This window comes from Cuculus canorus, chromosome 9 (assembly GCF_017976375.1).
Source record: "Cuculus canorus isolate bCucCan1 chromosome 9, bCucCan1.pri, whole genome shotgun sequence".
In the NCBI taxonomy this organism is placed as follows: domain Eukaryota; kingdom Metazoa; phylum Chordata; class Aves; order Cuculiformes; family Cuculidae; genus Cuculus; species Cuculus canorus.
In genome coordinates, this window is record NC_071409.1 from 20,780,614 (window position 1) to 20,786,613 (window position 6,000).

Consider the following 6,000-nt stretch of genomic DNA (forward strand, 5'->3'; position numbering starts at 1 on the left):
AATGAGACCTTTAGAATATATATGACCAAAAGCATAACATTGACTGGGGGCATAATACTGTATGCTAACATAAATCCGGTTGTTGTAACAAACATTTAGTCTAATTTAATCTCCGAATGTATTGCTGCCAGAAAGAATAGAATTTACAGGCTCTAATCTGTTGGTTACTCTTAAAATTCTGCTTTAACTATTGATGCTGATAGTGTCTCCCACTGAGAAGACCATTTTAATTATCGTTGTCATCCATCTCAGTGGAATCTATGCATGTCTATTATATACCGATCATTCTCTAAACTACTAAATAAGTTGTATACTGAGACAGGAACAAGAGACAAAATTAAACTCTATTGCTGTCAGAGCACAGCAACAGGGTGTGAATTTGAGCTCTTGTGAGTTAAGAGCTTGTGGTACAATACTCAGAAGAAAGCAAGAGCAGTGCTGGTTCGTTACACGGCCGTGCATCCGCACAGGTAACGCTCAGATCTCACGAGACGTTAATCACCTTTGAAAAGATGCAAGAAGGCTCCACTTCCAACCTAGCCCATGGCAGTTAATGGAGCAGGGTGATGTGTTTTTACCTGTTTACTTTTGGTTCACTTCTGAATTACTTTGATTTTAGATTAAGTAATCTAAATGTCTGTTTGGTGGAGAACAGTATCTTTTTGTATTCCTTCACACTTAGAAATTACTCTAGCAGCTCTTCCGGCTAATAAATCATAACTAAGTTGGTTTCTAATGCGTTTGAGCTGTCAGCCAGTATGTGCAGAACGTTATCAGGTTTTACGTGTTGCAGATAGGGGAGATGGAAAAGTGGTTTTAAAATGGTGTTGAGCTACTGCAAAGATTTTTCCATTCACTCCTCAACTGTTGCCTTTATGCAATCTTGGGGAGATTGCATTTAAGTGGTAAGGGGTATGGTCTGCCAGGAGGAATGCTCTGCAAAGCTTCCTTTGACAACCATGGCACCCAAAAAGCTCTTTACTGGGCAAAGCGTTGTGATTCTCCTGCATGGACAATGGAGCAGAGCTCTGGCTTCTGCTTGCCAATCTGAGGCATCTCTTCCCAAAAAGACTTTTAAATGACTTTCCATTTTTCTTACCGAAAAGTGGCTTTGGAAACATAGCAGGACTCCAAGCAAATGTACAAAAGAGTCAGTCTAATCAGGCTTACAGTTCTCAAAATTTCATAACTCTTTGTTATCTGAAAAACTGCAAATAAGAAAGCAAATGCTGTCAGGGCAGAGATGCACAATTTTGAATTCTAACAGAAAGCCTAGGATTCAAAATTTCATACCTCGGTTCAGTCTTGTGGATGGATACTATTTTTAGAAATTAATTGAAAAATCCTTGTTTTCCATGTAAATGGACATCTTGTTTAAATTCAGAGACAACCCCCCCTGGGATTAAGTGTAAGACCCACAATTCCATTTGCATGTTGAGTAATTCAGACTGTAATAGAAGCTTTGTCATGTTAAGGTTAGGTCTTTCCTGTGGCTGTTCAAGTGGGCTCTAAAGACTTTTTAACATGTTGCAGGATATTAAGGGGGGAAGGTTTGACCTACATTCATTTTTTTTCAGACCCGCTTCTGCGGGTTTCATCACACTTCTCGTGTCTTGCACATGGGACATTGCTGAGGGCAGGATAGGTGCCCAATTGCCTACATACAATTTCATCAGGAAAGGTGTATGATTTATTGCCCTGTAAAGGGTTTTGACATGAAGCCTGTGAAAAGCACTATATAAATGCCAATACAATATAAAACGTCACACAAATACTTTACTCATTAATTCCGACCCTGTGCTTTTGTGCTGGAGAAAAATGGGAGTGAAATATGAATGTGTTCCTTATGCTTTAAAGCGAAGAATGGCTTTGTGGATTTTATAAAGGCTGATGTGTTAACCTGCCTTTGTGGTTCCTTTAAAGACAAGCAGAAAGAAGCCCACTATTTGCCTGGTAGCGACACCGTGCATGAAAGCAGGTAAAGCACTAACAAAGGAAAACTCCACTTTTGTGATGACAGTCCTTGGTCATGATACTGTTCCCACAACATAAAGACATGATTTCATTTTTTACTTCAAAATTTCATTTATTTCAGCACTACTTGCTGGAAGCCTTTCTGCCATCACCCCATGACATTTCCCTCCTCTTATATTTTGTCGTATTATCTTCTTTAAACAGCTTAATAACCAAAGCTTCCTCAGCCTTCACGGCATTGGACAGTCCTATTTCAGAACGTGGTTTCAGCACAAGAAAACGTGCATGCCGGGAGTGTTTTACTGACCCATCAGAGCTCAGCTGTGCTTGTTGTGCCATCTTCATTGTGTTGCCTGGGGGAGACAACAGCTCCCCAAAACCATGATTTCACCAGTCTCCAGCTTCTTCCTTCTGTGAAGCCGGGGAGGAAGGAGGCAGCCGTGGGAGATAGCAGAAAAGCCCTGTTCATCTTCTGTAAGGATTTTCAAGCCTTGCCCAGTTCACTTTGTGTAACGGGAGCCAGCCTGGCTCTCTTGTGTCTAATCAGCTGAGGATTTCTCTCATTGCTGACTCACCTGTGCGGTGAGGCTTCAGTTTTTTAAATCTTCAGATATCAGCTTTAAGGATTACTGAGCACTGCTGTAAAATTTACTCCGTTCCTTTAATTCTATTTCAGGTTGCTTTTCCCCTTCTGTGTTTCTCTGTGATTTTGATTATTTCAGTTTTCACTTTTAATAAGATGTTCACTTTCTGCTGATCTCTGCTGACATTTTCCCCTTTTGATTTGTAGTACTATTCAGTCTCCTTTGTTCAATGTTTTGTCTGCATTCAGAACATGTTTGTTTTTCTCTAGTGGCCTGTAATTACTTTCCCCCTCCTCCTCTTTAATTTTTCCAATTAAGTCTCCACTGATGCTCCTTTAAGATCAAGATGCACTGGGGTAACCTCTTGAGGACATGACCTTTTTTCTGGCCAGAAAGTGCTTTAAGTTTTGGAAAGGAGCTTGGGTTGAAGGTATCAATTGCACCTCTCTTTGGCAAATGAGTTTTTTGGTTACAGGTAGTTAATATGTAAATCCTGTTCCGTGTTTGGGGATGGTCCTGCATTGCCACCTTCTTGCAGGACTGGGAGGTAAAGGCAAGCCAACCCTGTCCTAAAATGGAGAGAAGAAGGCTGAGGGGAGACCTACAGCTATCTGAAAGAAGGTTGTAGTGAGGTGGCTGGTGGTCTCTTCTCCCAAGTGTTAGGTGATAGGATGAGAGGGAATGGCCTCAAGTCATGCCAGGGGAGGTTAAAATTGGACGTTAGGAAAAAGTTCTTCACTGAAAGGATTATCAGGCACTGAAACAGCTGCCCAGGGAGGTGGTTGAGTCACCTTCCCTGGGGGTGTTTAAAAGATGGGTAGATGAAGTGCTTAGGGATATGATTTAGTAGCAGACAGGTACAGTTGCGCTTGATGATCTCAAAGGTCTTTTCCAACCTAGTGATTCTATGATTCCATGTTCTATGAAAACGGAAACCTCCAGCTCTTGGGTTCAGTGAAGCTTCTCTCCATGTCAGCTGAGGGATGGAGGAGCAGTGAGACTGAGGGTCCAGTGCAAAGTAATCCAGGAAATCTGCAGCGAAGTAAAAAATTAGATTCAGTTTTCTGATGTCCCCATTTACCTCTCTGACCTTCACCCTGGTCTTTGACCTAGCCCTCAGCCTCTTAATTTTCCTCTGTTTTTTCTTTTCCTCTCTGGTTGTGGAAATCCAACTGGCAGAAATGCAACCTACTTCATAGTTGGCATCTTGTACCATTTTCATGGGGAAATGTTTCTAGAGGAGTATTTCCAAGATTTACTGTTATTCCAAGCTTGTTTCTCAACCTCCGAATGCATTTCATTCTTCCCAACCGGTATTTTCAGCGGCACTTTTACCAGGGACAGGACAACTGCCTGTTGCCCCTGTGCTCGGCACTGGTGAGACGCACCTCGAATCCTGTGTTCTGGGCCCCTCGCTCCAAGAAGGATGTTGAGGCTCTGGAGCGTGTCCAGAGAAGAGCAACGAAGCGGTGAGGGGGCTGGAGAACAAGTGGCTGAGGGAACTAGAGTTGTTTAGCCTGGAGAAGAGGAGGCTGAGGGGAGACATTATTGCTCTCTACAACTACCTGAAAGGAGGTTGTGGAGAGGAGGGAGATGGGCTCTTCTCCCAAGTGCCAGGGGACAGGACAAGGGGGAATGGCCTCAAGCTCCGCCAGGGGAGGTTCAGACTGGACATCAGGAAAAAAATTGTCACAGATAGGGCCATTGGGCGCTGGCAGAGGCTGCCCAGGGAGGGGGTGGAGTCCCCACCCCTGGAGGTGTTTAAAAGACGGGTGTACAGGTGTTCAGGGACATGGTTTAGTGGCAGATAGGAACGGTTAGACTCGATGATCCAAGAGGTCTTTTCCAACCTGGTGATTCTGTGATTCCATGCAGTTCAAGGCACCTCCTGGCAGCCGGGCAGCGCCTGTCCCAGCCCCTGTCCCTTTAATCCCCTTTTTCGCCTCTTTTCGCCCCTCGCGGGGCCGGTGCCCGCACGCCGCTGAGCCGCCAGGGGGCGCCGCAGACCGCGGGGTGCGCAGGGGCGCGCAGGGCTCCGCTCTCCTTCGCGCACTCCTCACCCGCCTCGGAGGGGCTGAAGTTTCTCCTCAAATACGGACCGAATAGCGTTCCCGAGGGGAAGGGAGAGAGAGTGACGGCTTTTGCTCCCCCCCCCCCTTTCTAAAAGGCAGCAGCGCTTGGGCGCAAACAGCTCCGTGCAGGCGCGTGCGTGGAGCGCAGCGCAAAAGAGGGGGGAGGAAAAAGAAAAGAGGGGGGAAAAAAAAGAAAAAAAAAAAAAAGCGGTCGTAGTAGGTTTGTTAAGGAATCCGGTGAGTTATAGGAAGCAAAATTAAATGTCTGGTGCTTTCACGACGGCATGTTTTACAAGGGAGAAGGAAACTGCGCAGAAAATGCATGGGCTTTTATTGTTGGTTTTCATTGCCTGTATTGTGGTGGATGCTTTATGCTACGGAGAGCAAGTTTAATTGAACCAGATCGCTGATTTCATATAGCAGGGGGCACGAGGTGGGGTTTTTCTTTTTTTTTTTTGTTTTGTTTTCCGAGTTAACCGTTTCGGGGTCGGGAGGCAGGCGGCACTGCGCTCCGCAGCCTCCCCGGTGCGAGCCAACAAATAAAAACACATTACATAAAAACAAACACCGAGACGGTTATCAAAGCCTCAGTCTCTCTCTATTATTTTCTCTTGTATTTGGTGCCTTTTTTTTTTTTTTAATCACATCTGTCGTTCCCAGCCTTTCCCAGGACCGCAAAGCGAAGTGGACAGCTTCCATGTGACCACCTAGTGCAGGAGGAATTTTCTACTGGGAAACTTTGGAGCGATTTTCTCCCTTCCTTTCCTTCCGAGAGCTCAGAAAAAAAGAAAATGTGCAATCCTGCCAGTGATTAAAGTCTCCGTATTTGTCTTCAGACTTATCGGGTTTATCCAAACTTTTGTGTGTGTGTATTCCCCCCCCCCCCCTTCTGCGCATTTGTAAAGTAGCCCCATCTAGCAATGATAAATATCCCTGTTGATCACTTGATTGATTACCTCTCGGAAAGGTCACGCGGGCTCGCAGTAATTTCCTTTTGCCTAAGGCTCTCTTTTCACTTTTACTCCTGCACGACAGCTCCAAGTATACAGGATCTTTATTTTTGATTTTTAACCCCTAAATAGCTCCCCGAAAACAATGCGTGGGTGAAAAGGAGGGGGAAAGCCAGGCTGCGGGTGCGCGCTGCCCCGGGGCGGGTTTGGGGAGCCGGAGCCTCCCTCCCCGGCTCTCCTGCAGACTGAGAATTCGGATTTAAACAACCAGACAAGCTATTAATTTACCCATGCTACCCAGGGTCCTGAACCCAATTAATTTCTAATAATTACAGCCCAAGGGGGCTGGAGAGATCCCTCTGCCTCTTTCTAGCCTTGCCACTTCGCAGCACCGGGGTCAGGATATAATAATAAAGTGTA